Source organism: Capricornis sumatraensis, chromosome 1 (genome assembly GCF_032405125.1).
Source record: "Capricornis sumatraensis isolate serow.1 chromosome 1, serow.2, whole genome shotgun sequence".
Taxonomy (NCBI): Eukaryota; Metazoa; Chordata; class Mammalia; order Artiodactyla; family Bovidae; genus Capricornis; species Capricornis sumatraensis.
The window spans coordinates 178,574,939-178,592,556 of NC_091069.1; the positions used below are offsets into that span (position 1 = coordinate 178,574,939).

A 17,618-nucleotide genomic window follows, 5' to 3' on the forward strand; every position below is an offset into this window, starting at 1 on the left:
ACTATTCTACTCTCTCACTTACTTTTGAGTCAGTCCACATACTCTGGCTCTCTGCCAGAAGCTCTTTTCAAATTCCTCTTCACCTTGGTAATTCCTAATTTGTCCTTTGTCTGTCAGCTTAAACATTCCCTATTTTAGGAAGCCGTACTTGCCCATGCAAGACAGAGATCTTTCTAATTTGCCCCCAGGATTTAATTCTGTTGTCTCACTTAACACACTGTAATTTAAGTGTCCATTTGCTGTGTAAGGCAGAGACTGAGTTTTTTACCACCAAAGCTCCAAAGCCTGGTTTAAAGGATTAATAGTTGGAACTTTCTTTAAAAAGCAAGAAACTGCAAATTCTTGCCATTTCCGATTAATTTACTCTTGAGTGGTTGCTCAGTGATCCTGAAACCCACCTTGAAGATTATTGTTTTTAATAACTTCTCAACAATCAAAGAAATAAACAGGATGTCCAGATAAGAACATTCATTCTATAACAGTGTTTTGCAGGGAATATTCCCAAATAAATAACTAAATAAACAAATACACATGGCTATTCAAAATACTGAGATGTTATATAACATGGAGATACTTTGAATAGGCTATTAAGTGAAAAAAGCGAACTTAATTTCTAAAAGTAGAATGCTGAAACAAATATTTTGAGTAAAAATATTTTAAATGCTTTTTTTTCTTACACAGTGATACACAGCCTCCTACAAAGCCTGATGAATTTACACTTCCACCAACTGTGTATGAGTATACCGAAATCTTTGTCAATTGAAATATCTTAAATAATGGCATCTTAATGTGGATTTATTCCCATTCACTAGCCATCTGCATTCTCTTTTTTTTAAAAAAAATTACTTATATATGATATTAGCCTATTTTCCCTTTTCAATCATTTTTAATTGAAGTATAGTTAATTTACAATGTTGTATTTGTTTCAGATGTACAGTAAAATGATTCCATTATACATACATACATATATATGTATTCTTTTTCAGAGTCTTTCATTACAAGATATTGAATATAGTTCCCTGTGCTATACAGCAGGTCCTTGTTGTTTATCTGTTTTATACATAGTAGTGTATATATGTTAATCCCAAACTCCTAATTTAAATCCCTCTCCCACTACTATCCCCTTTGGTAACCATAAGTCTGTTTTCTGTATTTGTGAGTCTGTATCTGTTTTGTAAGTCAGTCCGTTTGTTTCAAATTTTTAGATTCCACATGTAAGTGATATCATATGGTATTTCTCTTTGTCTGACTTACTTCACTTAATATGATAATCTTTAAGTCCATCCATGTTGCTGCAAAGGCATTATTTCATCCTTTTTTATGGCTGAGTAGGTATTAGCCTATTTTATACTGAGTCAGGCTTGCAATTTAAAAAAAGGTAACAGCTTTATTCGGAGAAGTCAGTGGCAACCCACTCCAGTGCTCTTGCCTGGCAAATCCTATGGACGGAGGAGCCTGGTAGGCTATAGTCCATGGTGTCGCAAAGAGTCGGACACAACTGAGCGACTGCACTTTCACTTTTCACTTTCATGCATGGAGAAGGAAATGGCAACCCACTTCAGTGTTCTTGCCTGGAGAATCCCAGGAACAGAGGAGCCTGGTGGGCTGCCATCTATGGGGTCACACAGAATTGGATGTGACTGAAGTGACTTAGCAGCAGCCTCAGCACATGCTAGCAAAGTAATGCTCAAAATTTTCCAAGCCAGGCTTCAACAACATGTGAACCATGAACTTCCAGTTGTTCAAGCTGGTTTTAGAAAACGTAGAGGAACCAGAGATCAAATTGCCAACATCCGTTGGATCATCGAAAAAGCAAGAGAGTTCCAGAAAAACATCTATTTCTGCTTTATTGACTATGCCAAAGCCTTAGACTGGGTGGATCACCACAAACTTTGGAAAATTCTTCAAGAGATGGGAATACCAGACCACCTGAGCTGCCTCCTGAGAAATCTGTATGCAGGTCAAGAAGCAACAGTTAGAACTGGACATGGAACAATAGACTGGTTCCAAATCAGGAAAGGAGTACGTGAAAACTGTATATTGTCACCCTGCTTATTTAACTTCTATGCAGAGTACATCATGAGAAACGCCAGGCTGGAGGAAGCACCAGCTGGAATCAAGATTGCCAGAAGAAATATCAATAACCTCAGATATGCAGATGACACCACCCTTATGGCAGAAAGTGAAGAAGAATTAAAGAGCCTCTTGATGAAAGTAAAAGAGGAGAGTGAAAAAGTTGGCTTAAAACTCAACATTAAGAAAACTAAGATCATGACATCCGATCCCATCACTTCATGGTAGAGAGATGGGGAAACAGTGGAAACTGTCAGACTTTATTTTTTGGGGGCTCGAAAATCACTGCAGGTGGTGACTGCAGCCATGAAATTAAAAGATGCTTACTCCTTGGAAGGAAAGTTATGACCAACATATTAAAAAGACAGCATATTAAAAAGCAGAGACATCACTTTGCCAACAAAGGTCCATCTAGTCAAGGCTATGGTTTTTCCAGTAGTCGTGTATGGATATGAGAGTTGGACTGTGAAGAAGGCTGAGCGCCGAAGAATTGATGCTTTTGAACTGTGGTGCTGGAGAAGACTCTTGAGAGTCCCTTGGACTGCAAGGAGATCCAACCAGTGCATCCTAAAGGAGACCAGTCCTGTGTGTTCATTGGAAGGACTGATGCTGAAGCTGAAACTCCAGTACTTTGGCCACTTCATGCGAAGAGTTGACTCATTGAAAAAGACTCTGATGCTGGGAGGGATTGGGGGCAGGAGGAGAAGGGGATGACAGAGGATGGGATGGATGGATGGCATCACCGACTCGATGGACATGAGTTTGAGTAAACTCCAGTAGTTGGTGATGGACAGGGAGGCCTGGCGTGCTGCAATTCATGGGGTCTCAAAGAGTGGGACACAACTGAGCAACTGAACTGAACTGAGACAGCATATTAAAAAGCAGAGATATTACTTTGCTAACAAAGGTCCGTCTAGTCAAGGCTGTGGTTTTTCCAGTAGTCATGTATAGATGTGAGAGTTGGACTCTAAAGAAAGCTGAGTGCTGAAGAATTAATGTCTTTGAACTGTGATGTTGGAGAAGACTCTTGAGAGTCCCTTGGACTGCAAGGAGATCCCACCAGTCCATCCTAAAGGAAATCAGTCCTGAATATTCATTGGAAGGACAGATGCTGAAGCTGAAACTCCAATACTTTGGTCACTTGATTTGAAGAACTGACTCATTGGAAAAGACTCTGATGCTGGGAAGGATTGAAGGCGGGAGGAGAAGGGGACGACAGAGGATGAGATGATTGGATGGCATTACCAACTCAGTGGACATGAGTTTGAGTAAACTGCGGGAATTGGTGATGGACAGGGAGGCCTGGCATGTTGCAGTCCATGGGATTGCAAAGAGTCTGACACAACTGATCGACTGAACTGAACATAATATATTCCATATCATGCATAAAGGTGCCATGCAAATTGTAGAACACAGAGAAAATGTCATACAAAGTTATTTTAATTATGTGTTAAAGTGAATTTATTTTCGGTTAATGGAAGAGTCTGCTGCTGCTAAGTTGCTTCAGTTGTGTGTGACTTTGTGCGGCCTCCCACCAGGCTCGCCCGTCCCTGGGATTCTCTAGGCAAACACTGGAGTGGGTTGCCTTTTCCTTCTCCAGTGCATGAAAGTGAAAAGTGAAAGTGAAGTCGCTCAGTCATGTCCGACTCTTCGCGACTCCATGGGCTACAGCCTACCAGGCTCCTCCGTCCATGGGATTTTCCAGGCAAGAGTACTGGAGTGGGTTGCCATTGCCTTCTCTGGAGTTCGCTATAATAGTCCCATCTTATTTGAACTCCTTGTTCATGCTGCCAGTAATAACGGTCTCAGTGTTCTTTTCTCATAGGAAGCTCTTCCCTCTCTACTGTGAACCTTGAAGTTTACAGAGCTGCTTCTCCCTAAAGAATTGCCTGTGACACTCTACTAATATAATAGGCATTGTGGTTTCACTGCTTTGGTTGAACATTTGATTTTAATCCTGTAAACAGTGATAGTAGCTACTTTATTGCCCTATTATGACAACACCTGCTACAGTGATAAGAATTCTTTGGACTGGACTGCCTTTGTAGAGAGCCAACTTAAAAAAAACTTTTTTCTTGTTGACCTCAGACCTGCCTGAGTTAGTTGTGAAATCAAGACAGAAATACTTTTTTCTTTATCTTTTATTTTTGGGGGCCCACCTGAGGGCAGTATTACATAGTCTGTAGGTCTGTAGTTTTTTCGTTAATCATCTTTTTTTCCCCGCATGAAAGTGACCTTATCTTTCTCTAGATGACTAGTGCTTTCACTCCAGCTTTACATCTTCTGTGAAAACTGGAAGTGACTGTTATCTAGTCCTGTGCCACTTATTGATCCCTGCATAATAGATGGGCCATCCCTTCTTCCACACTCCTTTTTTTATGACACAGTATGGACGGAGGAGCCTGGTGGGCTGCAGTCCATGGTGTCGCTAAGAGTTGGATGCGACTGAGCGACTTCACTTTCAGTTTTCACTTTCATGCATTGGAGAAGGAAATGGCAACCCACTCCAGTATTCTTGCCTGGAGAATCCCAGGGACGGGGGAGCCTCGTGGGCTGCCGTCTATGGGGTCACACAGAGTCAGACACGACTGAAGCAACTTGGCAGCAGCAGCAGCAGCAGAATGAAGTTAACTTTTACTGTAGTTAGGAGTAGGATGTGCACCTGCTTGGATATTGCTAACTCCCTGGACAAGAAATTGGGGGGTGAAATGGAAATGTGGCTGTCTGTTTTATTTTTAATGTGTGTGAGGAAAAAATAATTTCCAGATAAAACATTACTAGTATTTCCTTTGACAAGTTTCCTGTAATAGTGAATATTTGCCACTGCATGATACAAATATAACTTTGTGTATGGTTCCTATCTGCTATGCAGAGCAAATTCTGGAAGTGATTATTGAAGTTGTACCCCTGTTAAGGAGAGAATCTGGAATCCTTGGGACAGAAGATCCTGTACTTCTTATTCTTTGTATAGGTTGACCTGGATAATATTTTAAGAGTGTTATCCATGCCCCCACGCCCGCACCCCCGCTCTGTTTTTTTAATAATGACCTTTGCCTGATAGGGTTACTGAAACCTGAGTAGTGACTTGAGACTGTGGTGTTCATTCACTTGGACCTAGTGCTTACATCTGGATCTGGATCTTGGCTGTAACCTTTTCAATTACATTCTTCTTTGGGCTCAATGATTTTACTTTGGATACTGTGTATTAACTAGGAAGAACCTGAGAGGAGGTATATGTTCTTTTAACTATCTTTTAAAAAAATGTTCTTTTTTTTTTCCTCTAAGAAATGGCAGAATAGTGTCTCAGTCTTTAAAAATGAAATATAATGGAGCTCACTCAGAAAGATACATGTGTGAACAGAAGAGATATGATTTTTTCCCCTGAGATGTGGAGCTGAATAAAACCCTTAAAAAAAACCCAACAAACCATTGTTTTCATCTGTACTCATTGTGTTTTTAAGTAGTATATAGAGGAGGTGTTTGAAAGGAACGAGTGAATTCTGGCGAGGGTTTTCATGGCTTGCATGTTTTTTCTTTTGTTGTGTAACTCTATTGAAAGTGCTAGTGAGGGTCTGGAGGAAATCCTGCTTGGGAGAAGACAATCAAATCCAGGTTCTGGCTTTCTTTTGAAAGCTTATTCCAGAATAAAAAAATGTTAAAATGTAGAAGTGTCATTAAAGGTGAGTCAGTCCTTTCTTCACTTTTAGTGGATGAGAGAGTTGAGGTCTGGAGAGAATCAGTGTCTTTCTAGAGACTCATGTTAGTTGGTGGAAAGACTAAAATTGTGGTTTCCATTTCTAGTTTGTTACTCCATGATTCTTTTTTCCATTACAGGACTGGCTGTCTCAGGAAACTTGCCAGGTTTGCTTAGTTGACCACTCTGAGTGGATAGGAGCAGTTAACATTTCTAGTATAACAAAATTTGGAGAATGTCCTTTTGATTTCATTGAGACTTTGTGAAAAATACAGAGACTTTTCTTTAAAAGGTGGCTTATTATTTAATTTTATTGAAGTATAATTAATTTAAAAGGTTGTGTTTAATTTTTGCTGTACAACAGAATGACTCAGTTATGTTTGTTCTTTTTCCTATTCTTTTCCTTTATGGTTTATCACATACTATTATGTGATAGTGGCTTACAATTACTGTGTAATAAATATACATTCAGGGCTTTATTATTATTATGTAACATATATATATAGTGTAATATATATTCAATCCCCCTGATACTGATTGCAGTTCTTGGTTCTCCCCTCTTTGTAGGCTAGCAGGGAAAACCACAAGGCCATTCAGGTATAACCTAAATCAAATCCCTTATTATACAGGGGAAGTGACAAATAGATTCAAGGGATTAGATTTGATAGAGTGCCTGAAGAACTGTGGATGGAAGTTCATAACATTGTACAGGAAGCAGGGATCAAAACCATCCCAAAGAAAAAGAAATGCAAGAAGGCAAAATGGTTGTCTGAGGAGGCCTTACAAATAGCTGAGAAAATAAGAGATGTGAAAGGCAAAGGAGACAGGGCATTATATCCTCAACTGTATGCAGTGTTCCGAAGAATAGCAAGGAGAGATAAGAAAGTCTTCTTAAGTGAACAGTGCAAAGAAATAGAGGAAAATAATAGAATGAGAAAGACTGTAGATCTCTTCAAGAAAAAATACCAAGGGAACATTTCACGCGAAGATGGAAACAGTGAAAGGGACAGAACTTGCAATGGCCTGAGAGAAGCAGAAGAGATTGAGAAGACGAGTCAAGAACACACAGAGCCATTCAAAACAGATGGTAATGACTCGGATGACAGAACGATGTAGCCAGTCACTCACCTAGAAGGGTGAAGACAGGCATTTTGGAGTATGAAGTCAGGTGGGCCTTAGGAAGCATTATTATGAACACAGCTAGTGGAGGTGATGGAATTCCAGCTGAACTACTCCAGATCCTGAAAGATGACGCTGTGAAAGTGCTGCACTCAATATGCCAGCAAATTTGGAAAACTCAGCAGTGGCCACAGGACTGGAAAAGGTCAGTTTTCGTTCCAGTCCCAAAAAAGGACGATGCCAAAGAATGGTTCAAACTTCTGTACAGTTGTGCTCATTTCACATGCTAGCAAGGTAATGCTCGAAATCCTTTGAGCTAGGTTTCAACAGTATGTGAACTGAGAACTTCGAGATGTACAGTCTGAATTTAGAAAAGGCAGAAGAGCCAGAGATCAAATTGCCAACATCCATTGAATCATAGAAAAAACAAGAGAATTTGAGAAAAATATCTACTTCTGCTTCATCGACTATGCTGAAGCCTTTGACTGTGTGGATCTTAGCAAACTGTGGAAAATCCTTCAAGAGATTGAACTACCACACCACCTTACCTGTCTCCTGAGAATCCTGTATGCAAGTCAAGAAGAAACAGAACTGGATATGGAACAGTGGACTGGTTCACAATTGAGAAAGGTGTACATCAAGGCTGAATATTGTCACCTTGCTTGTTTAACATATGCAGAGTACATCATGCGAAGTGCCGGGCTGGATGAAGCACAGGCTGGAATCAGGATTGCCAGGAGAAATATTAATAACCTCAGATATGTAGATGACACCACCTGTATGGCAGAAAATGAAGAGCAATTAAAGAGCTTCTTGATGGAAGTGAAAGAGGAGAGTGAAAATGCTGGCTTAAAAGCCAACATTCAAAAAGCTAAGATCATGGCATCCAGTCCCATCACTTGATGGCAATTAGATGGGGAAACAATGGAAACAGCGACAGATTTTATTTTTTCGGGCTTCAGAATCACTGTGAACAGTGACTGCAGCCGTGAACTTAGAAGATGCTTGCTCCTTGGGTTGAAAGTTATGACAAGCTCAGACAGTGTATTAAAAGGCGGAGACATCACTTCACCAAAATTCATATAGTCAAAGCTGTGATTTTTTCCAGTGATCATGTATGGATGTGATAGTCGGACCATGAAGAAGAAGACTGAGAGCTGAAGAACTGATGTTTCCAAATTGTGGTGCTGGAGAAAACTCTTGAGAGTCCCTTGGATGGCAAGGAGATCAAATGAATCAATCCTAAAGGAAGTCAACCGTTGATATTCAGGAAGGACTGATGCTGAAGGTGAAGCTCAAATACTTTGGCCACCTAATGTGAAAAGCTGACTCATTGGGAAGGACCCTGATGCTGGGAAAGATTGAGCAGGAGGAGAAGGGGGTGATAGAGGATGAGATGATTGGATGGTGTCATCAACTCAGTGGACATGAATTTCAGCAAACTCTGGTAGATAGTGAAGGACAGAGAAGCCTGGTGGGCTTCAGAACATGGGGTCTCAGAGAGTCGGACGAAGCTTAGCAACTGAACAATGAAAACAAAGAGTCAGACTGAACCGATGTTAATAACCTTGGAAAACCTAGTGGATTTTCAAGTAAATTTTATTATATAGTCATGCGGCCTAGATTGAAGTTATGAAGAAGTTAGGAGAAGACTCCAGTGTTTATTTGCTATGTAATTTTTGTAAGAAGTAAAAAGTATTGAAGTGTCTTCTCTTAAAGCAGTTTGGACTTGCTGTTTTACCTGCTAATCATAGGTCTGTTGTAACTTTTTTTGGCTCCTTTTCATTTTTTAAATTATTGTTTTTTTTTTTTAAGTTTTTGGTTTCGTTGGATCTTCGTTGCTGCGTGTAGGCTTTCTCTTGCAGTGGAGGTGGGGCTGATCTTGGCTGTGATGCACGAGCTTCTCATTGCGGTGATGTCCCTTGTTGCAGAGCACAGGCTAGAGGCACGCAGGCTCAGTAGCTACAGTGTGCAGGTTCAAGGGCTTGCAGACGCCAGTCTTTGTGGCCCGTGGGCTTTAGTTGCTCTGAGGCAGGTGGAATCTTCCCAGACCAGGGATTGAACTCATGTCCCCTACTTGGCAGGCAGATTCTTAACCCACTATACCATGAGGGAAATACTTGTACTCATTTTTAAACCACTTCAAATTCTTGTTGGGTATATGTAATAGCTTAATCTTATTACTACTTTCTTCCCTTCTGGCCCCATAAAATGCAAATGAAAAGAGACTGTGTATTTTCTTTAATAGAGTAGATAATTATAGCTAGCATTTGTGCTAAGGTTTTTATATGTATTTTAAAATTTATTCTCATACATCTCTATGGAACATAATTGTTATATCTGTGTTTTATAGATGAAATTTGTACACAAAGATCTTACTCAGTGTCATGTAGGTAGTAAGAAGTAAAATATGGATTCAAACCCAGACAGTTTTTAAAACTCCATTCCAGTGCCTCTTAACAAAAAAAGATATTACAGAGATTCAATTATAAAGGACTCAACTTATTGAACAAAACAATTCACATTACAAAAGAATCTAATGAAGGATTTCTTTTAAAAAGTGTTCTCTGGTCAGAAACCCAGAGGGAGCCATCTCATTATGTGGATAGTTTGGTAATCTAGTTTTAATCTGTTGAGCTATAGGGCTATCCTAGGGCCAGTGAGCTATCCCCTCATCCTGCTGTTGTCCTGTCTTTGCAAAGAATGGCCCAGTACTGCCCACGGTGAGCAAAGCTGTTGAGCTGAAAAGAATTGATTGGGAATGGTAGGTCATGCTAGGCATATAGGCAACTCCTCTGAGTAAATGGTTATTCAATTATATGCAGCTTTTAAGGCATATATATATATTATATAAAACAAGGAACATAGATGTTTCAAATTCTATACAGTACAGTTTTTTATTTGATCTCTTTCATAATTCTTTAGGAGGTAGTTATGACAGAGCCTCAAATCCATGTTTAATGCTTTGAGGATATTTATGTGCTTAACAACTGATCTTGAACACTCCATAGTTACATTTTAGGTTGCATCATCATGTGACCTAATCTTAGATTATAAATTCCCTATTAAGCATATTGCCAAAGCTGAAGTGAATGTGTTTTTGTTTTTTTTTAAAAGGATCTCAAATGGATGGGTAATGTTTTTTATTACTCTTCCTGTTTCTTTCAAATAATTTTCTATGCAATACTCATGTCACACATACTATTTAGTTATTTTTATGGATAAACTCATAAAAACAGTGGTTTAAAAAATTTATTGTAAATCAACTGTACTTCAATAAAAAACAAACAAAAACAAAAAGAGGTTATTTCTACACCAGAGACGTGCAATTATCTGGGTGGGAGAGTTCTATTTTTGTGCTTTTCATAGAGCTTTATTTAATTCACAGCCCAAAGTGATCACCATGTGACTAGAAATGTCTCAGCGTTAATACTTGCTGCTGTATTTTTTCCCATTCTAGTTTTATGTTTTTATTTTTAGTTAACTCTTTTGTGAGTTGATCATAAAAAACTGTGACACATGAATAGATAAAAGAATGACGTTATTATTAAAAATAAAGTGATTCAAACAGCAACATCCCACTGTATAGCATATGTATGTATGTTAATTGCTCAATTGTGCTTGACTCTGCAACCCTATGGACTGTAGCCTGCCAGCCTCCTTTTCTCCATATAATTCTTCAGGCTGGAATACTGGAGTAGGTAGCCATTCTATTCTCCAAGGGGTCTTCCCGAGCAGGGACTGACCCTGGGTCTCCTTCATTGCAGGCAGATTCTTTACTGTCTGAGCCACCAGGGAAGCCTATAACCTGTTAAAACCATAATGGGAAAAGAACAGAATATATATAACTGAATTACTTTGCTGTACAGAGCAATTCAGAACCCTAAAGGATGATGACACCAAAGTGTTGCATTCAGTATGTCAGCAAATCCGGAAGACCCAGCAGTGGCCACAGGACTGGAAAAGGTCAATCCTCATTCCAGTTCCCAAGAAGGGTAGTACTAAAGAATGTTCGAACCATCAGATAATTGCACTCATCTCTCAAGCTAGTAAGGTCATTTAAAATCTTGCATGCTGGGCTTCAGCATTATGTGAACTGAGAACTTCCAGATGTCCCTGTTGGGTTTAGAAAAGGCAGAGGAGCCAGAGATCAAATTGCTAACGTTCGCTGGATCGTAGAGAAGGCAAGGGAAGTCCAGAAAAACATCTACCTCTGTTTCATTGACTATGCTAAAGCCTTTGACTATGTGGATCATTATTAAACTGTGGAAAGCTGAAATACCATATCATCTTATCTGTCTCCTGAGAAACCTGTATGTGGGTCAAGAAGCAAGAAAGGAGTACGACAGGGCTGTCTGCTGTCACCCTGTTTGCTTAATCTATACACTGAGCACAAAATGAGAAATGCTGGGTTGGATGAGTTACAAGCTGGAATCAAGATGGGTGGAAGAAACATCAATAACCAACAGAGATATGTGGATAGCACCACTCCAATGGCAGAAAGCAGAGGAACTAAAGAGCCTCTTGATGAGGGTAAAGGAGAGAGTGAAAGAGCCAGCTTAAAACTAAATATTAAAAAAACTAAGATCATGGCATCCCACCACATTACTTCATGGCAAATAGAAGGGGTAAATGTGGAAGCAGTGACAGATTTCCTCTTCTTGAGCTTTAAAATAACTGTGGATGGTGACTGCAGCCATGAAATCAGAAGACGATTGTTTCTTGTCAGGAGAGCTATGACAAACCTAGACAGTATGTTGAAAAGCAGAGACATTACTCTGCCAATGAAGGTCTGTATAGTCAAGGGTGTGGTCTTCCCAGTGGTCATGTATGGTTGTGAGAGCTGCACTATGAAAAAGGCAGAGTGTCAAAGAATCGATGCCTTTGAACTGTGGTTCTGGAGAAGACTCCTGAAAGTCCCTTGGACAGCAAGGAGTTCAAACCTTGCTTGACAAGGTTGATAAGATTGATAAGGAGATCAAAGATCAAACCTTGCTTCATAAGCTTGTCAAGGAGATCAAAGATCAAACCTTGCTTGATAAGATTGACAAGGAGATCAAAGTCAATCTTAAGAGATAGCAACCCTGAATACTTGTTGAAAGAGCTGAAGCTGAAGCTCCAGTATTTTAGTCATCTGATGCGAACATTGGAAAGAAAGTTCCTGATGCTGGGAAAGGTTGAAGGCAGGAGGAGAAGGGGACGACAGAGGAAGAGATGGCTGGATGGCATCACCGATGTGATGGACGTGAGTTTGAGCAAGCTCCGGGAGTTGGTGATGGACAGGGAAGCCTGGTGTACTGTAGTCCATGGGGTCACAAAGAGTGGGACACAACTGAGCAACTGAATTGAACTGATATCATTCATATATTAAAAAGCATTTTTATCCATGTTCCTGCATTTGATGTTTATAGTGAGGAGTCAGTAAACTTTCCATAAAGGGTCAGGTAGTAGTAAATATTTTAAGCTGTTTAGACCATACGTTCTCTCTCCTGCTATTCAACTCTGCCAGTAGGATGTGAAAGCTTACATAGGCAATATGTCAGTGGATGAGCTTGACTGTGTTTGCATAAAACTTTATTTATGGACACTGGAACATGATTTTCATAAGTCATTAATATTATTTTTCTTTTGTCTTTTTCAACCATTTGAAAAAGCAAAAATTTTTAGCTTACTGTTTGTGTGACGGTAGGTTAAGGGCCACATTGTCTGATAGGCTGTCATTTGCTGACTGCCTGCGTCTGGCTGCAATGCGGGAGACCTGGGTTTGATTCCTGGGTCGGGAAGATCCCCTGGAGAAGGAAATGGCAACCCACTCCAGTATTCTTGCCTGGAGAATCCCATGGACAGAGGAGCCTAGTGGGCTGCAGTCCACGGGATCACAAAGAGTCGGACACGACTGAGTGACTTCACTTTCACTTTCTTTTGGGCTTCCCTGTTGGCTCAGAGGTTAAAGCATCTGCCTGCAATGCGGGAGACCTGGGTTCGATCCCTGGGTTGGGAAGATCCCCTGGAGAAGGAAATGGCAACTCACTCCAGTATTCTTGCCTGGAGAATTCCAAGGACTGTATATATAGTCCATGGGGTCCCAAAGAGTTGGACATGACTGAGCGGCTTTCACTTTCACTTTCATATGCTCAATAAGTATTTGAGAGAGTTGAAAAGGAATAATGTCTGTCTTTCACTATTTGAAGGATTGTTGTGTAGATTGTTTTACTTATTCATTTGTGTAGTAAAGATGTGTTCCAGAATGATTCACTTGCATTATGAGTAGAAGTAATAAGAAGGTAAAATTCACCTCAGAATTCAGGGAAGGGAAAGCAGAAAAGGAAGTTGTTATGGATTGAGTTTTTTTGTGATGACATATGTACTGTGGCTGGTGATATGGACAGTCCCTCCTTTAACCTTTACTTAACTTTTATTTTAAGTAGGTATTTCTTTACTCAGTTTACAGGTGAAAAAACCAGATAAAATACCTTAGCCTTAAATATGAGTGGTAGGACAGAATTTAAACCCAGATCATGTTCTTTCCTTATATTTTGCTTTTTTATAGTAAGGATATACAGCAACTTATCAGGCTGCCTTAGACACTGACTATTTACTTATTGCTACAAGTTTTCACAAACACATCTTAGATAACCAAGGACAGAGATTTTTTTCCTTAGAGAAGGTGAAATGTTGAAGAAACCTTCATGATAACCTCTTATTCTTTGAATATGTGATTACAGAGGGCTTTATTCTGAAATGATAGGCAAAACACATTTTCTCTGTTACTTTTGTACATAACTTTTACCTCTTTAAAGAAGGGTGTTTAAAAGTGTTTCACAAGTAAATTCATAGAAGTCTACAATGAAATAAAATTGAGGAATGTACATGAAGTTTCTGTCAAACTGTATGTTGAGTAGAAACCAATGATAAAATCAGATCTAAAGCTGATTATTTTAGGTAATTTTCTTAAAGTTGAAGATTGAATCAAGCTAAAGTAAATGAAGGTTAAAAGTATAAACGGAGAGAGAATACCCTGGTGGTCCAGTGGTTAGGCCCTCATGCTTCCACTGCTGGGGGCCTGGGTTCATACCTTGGTTAGGGAACTAAAGATCCTGCAAGCCATATGGTAAGGCCAAAAAAAAGTGTAAATGAAGAAAGGTTCTGACAGTAATTAATTGTGGAGTTTCTTTTTTGATTCAGCAGACATTTCGAATGCCTGTACCGCTGCCGGGCGCTTAGACTAGTGAGAGTAGACGGAGGCACCAAGAGGACACACCTCCTGGGAAGGGGATGTCGGAACTTCCCCTCTTTATCAACTTTAAAATGCTATTTAAAATCATTGAAAATGCTAAAACAGTCTGGAGGTGTAAGCATAAAGAGTGTAAATCCCTTTTTTCACTTTCTGCTCTTCGATCCCCATTCTTCAGAGTTATAGTTAGCAGACTGGTAAATATGCTTCCAGATTTTTTTCTTATGCATATACCAGTAGGCCTCCCTGCAAAGAAATTGGACTCACGCTATATATAATTTTGTAAATTGCTTTTCCTCCCTTGTGATACTCTGTAATGTACATGTTTCCATGTCAGTAGATACAGATCAATTTCGTTTAAAAACCTTCTACCTCTGTGATGGGATGGGATCCCACCATGTATTTATATTATTTCTTATTGCTGGGCATGTAGGTTTTCAACCTGTTTACAAAAAATAGATATCCTTGAACTAATATGCTTTATTTTCTGAATTGTTTAAATGATGAGTAACATAGCGGCAGGTGAAGAGATGAATCAGGGCAAAGGCTAGTAGAGTTTTGCCAAGAGAATGCACTGGTCATAGTAAACACCTCTTCCAGCATCACAAGAGAAGACTCTACACATGGACATCACCAGATGGTCAACACCGACATCAGATTGACTATATTCTTTGCAGCCAAAGATGGAGAAGCTCTATACAGTCAGCAAAAACAAGACTGGGAGCTGACTGTGGCTCAGATCATGAACTCCTTATTGCCAAATTCAGACTTAAATTGAAGAAAGTAGGGAAAACCACTAGACAATTCAGGTATGACCTAAATCAAATCCTTTATGATTATACAGTGGAAGTGAGAAATAGATTTAAGGGCTTAGATCTGATAGATAGAGTGCCCGATGAACTATGGATGGAGGTTCATGACATTGTACAGGAGACAGGGATGAAGACCATCCCCATGGAAAAGAAATGCAAAAAAGCAAAATGGCTGTCTGGGGAGGCCTTACAAATAGCTGTGAAAAGAAGAGAGGTGAAAAGCAAAGGAGAAAAGGAAAGATATAAGCATCTGAATGCGAAGTTCCAAAGAATAGCAAGGAGAGCTAAGAAAGCCCTCCTCAGCGATCAGTGCGAAGAAATAGAGGAAAACAACAGAATGGGAAAGACTAGAAATCTCTTCAAGAAAATTAGAAATACCAAGGGAACATTTCATGCAACGGTGGGCTTGATAAAGGACAGAAATGGTACGGACCTAAAAGAAGCAGAAGGTATTAAGAAGAGGTGGCAAGAATACACAGAAGAACTGTACAAAAAAGATCTTCATGACCAGGATAATCATGATGGTGTGATCACTCACCTAGATGTGAAGTCAAGTGTGCCTTAAAAGCATCACTACGAACAAAGCTAGTGGAGGTGATGGAATTCCAGTTGAACTATTTCAAATCTTAAAAGATGATGCTGTGAAAGTGCTGCACTCAATATGCCAGCAAATTTTGAAAACTCAGCAGTGGCCACAGGACTGGAAAAGGTCAGTTTTCATTCCAATCCCAAAGAAAGGCAGTGCCAAAGAATGCTCAAACTACCACACAATTGCACTCATCTCACACACTAGTAAAGTAATGCTCAAAATCCTCCAAGCCAGTCCTCAGCAATATGTGAACCATGAAATTCCAGATGTTCAAGCTGGTTTTAGAAAAGGCAGAGGAACCAGAGATCAAATTGCCAACATCCACTGGATCATGGGAAAAGCAAGAGAGTTCCAGAAAAACATCTATTTCTGCTTTATTGACTATGCCAAAGCCTTTGACTGTGTGGATCACAATCAACTGTGGAAAATCCTGAAAGAGATGGGAATACCAGACCACCTTACCTGCCTCTTGAGAAACTTGTACGCAGGTCAGGAAGCAACAGTTAGAACTGGATGTGGAATAACAGACTGGTTCCAAATAGGAAAAGGAGTACGTCAAGGCTGTATATTGTCACCCTGCTTATTTAACTTCTGCGCAGAATACATCATGAGAAACGCTGGGCCGGAAGAAGCACAAGCTGGAATCAAGATTGCCGGGAGAAATACCAGTAACCTCAGATGTGCAGATGACACCACCCTTATGGCAGAAAGTGAAGAAGAACTAAAAAGCCTCTTAATTAAAGAGGAGAGTGAAAAAGTTGGCTTAAAGCTCAACATTCAGAACACTAAGATCATGGCATCTGGTCCCATCACTTCATGGGAAATAGATGGGGAAACAGTGCAAACAGTGTCAGACTTTATTTTTTGGGGCTCCAAAATCACTGCAGATGGTGATTGCAGTCATGAAATTAAAAGACACTTACTCCTTGGAAGGAAAATTATGACCATCCTAGACAGCATGTTGAAAGGCAGAGACATTACTTTGCCAACAAAGGTCCATCTAGTCAAGGCTATGGTTTTTCCAGTGGTCATGTATGGATGTGAGAGTTGGACTGTGAAGAAAGCTGAGCGCCGAAGAATTGATGCTTTTGAACTGTGATGTTGGAGAAAACTCTTGAGAGTCTCTTGGACTTCAAGGAGATCCAACCAGTCCATTCTGAAGGAGATCAGCCCTGGGATTTCTTTGGAAGGAATGATGCTAAAGCTGAAACTCCAGTACTTTGGCCACTTCATGCGAAGTGTTGACTCATTGGAAAAGACTCTGATGCTGGGAGGGATTGGGGGTAGGAGGAGAAGGGGACGACAGAGGATGAGATGGCTGGATGGCATCACGGACTTGATGGACGTAAGTTTGAGTGATCTCCGGGAGTGGGTGAAGGACAGGGAGGCCTGGCGTCCTGCAGTTCATGGGATCGCAAAGAGTCGGACACGACTGAGCGACTGAACTGAACGGAAGAGATGATGGTTAATGTGAAGGGGAAATGTTATCTAGGCTAAGGGAACAATGTGTCATTTGAAAAACTGCTGCAGAAAGTGATGAACTTTTTAGTTTGAGAGAAGCATTTGTCTTTCTGTGCTGTGTAAGTATAGCGCCTTTTGTTTTCTTGAACTGTATGCTAGGATATTTCATTTTATAAAATTGGCGTTTCTTTCCTGAGTAATTTATAGTTACATAATTTTCTTATTTTGGCAATTAAATTTTTTTTCAGTAAATGTTGCCAGATAGAGAATTAGAAGGACTTCCCAGGTGGCTCAGTGGTGAAGAATTTGCCTGCCAGTGCAGGAGATGTTAAGAGACATGGGTTCCATCCCTGGGTCAGGAATATTCCCTGGAGAGGGGAGTGGCAATTCACTCCAGTATTCTTGCTGGGGGAATCCTTTGGACAGAGGGGCCTGGTGGGCTACAGTCCACAGGATTGCAAAGAGTTGGAGATCACTAGCAACTAAGCATGTGTGCAGAAAAGTAGAACCACAATCTGATGATAATGGTCATTCAAGAGGCCACACAGAGGTTAAGTGGGTACTTTTAGAAGTAGAGCTTATATCTTAGCTGTTTTTCTCTTCTTAACACTGAGAATTGTTGCCCAGAGTTCATAA

At 40.1% G+C, this 17,618-nt stretch overlaps 1 protein-coding gene across 1 annotated transcript in view; it reads left to right on the plus strand.

Moving 5' to 3' along the window:
• The window catches only part of ACAP2 (ArfGAP with coiled-coil, ankyrin repeat and PH domains 2), a 164,457-nt gene that overhangs the window by 46,301 nt on the left and 100,538 nt on the right, over positions 1–17,618 (plus strand). The gene's annotated exons all lie outside the window — the stretch shown is intronic.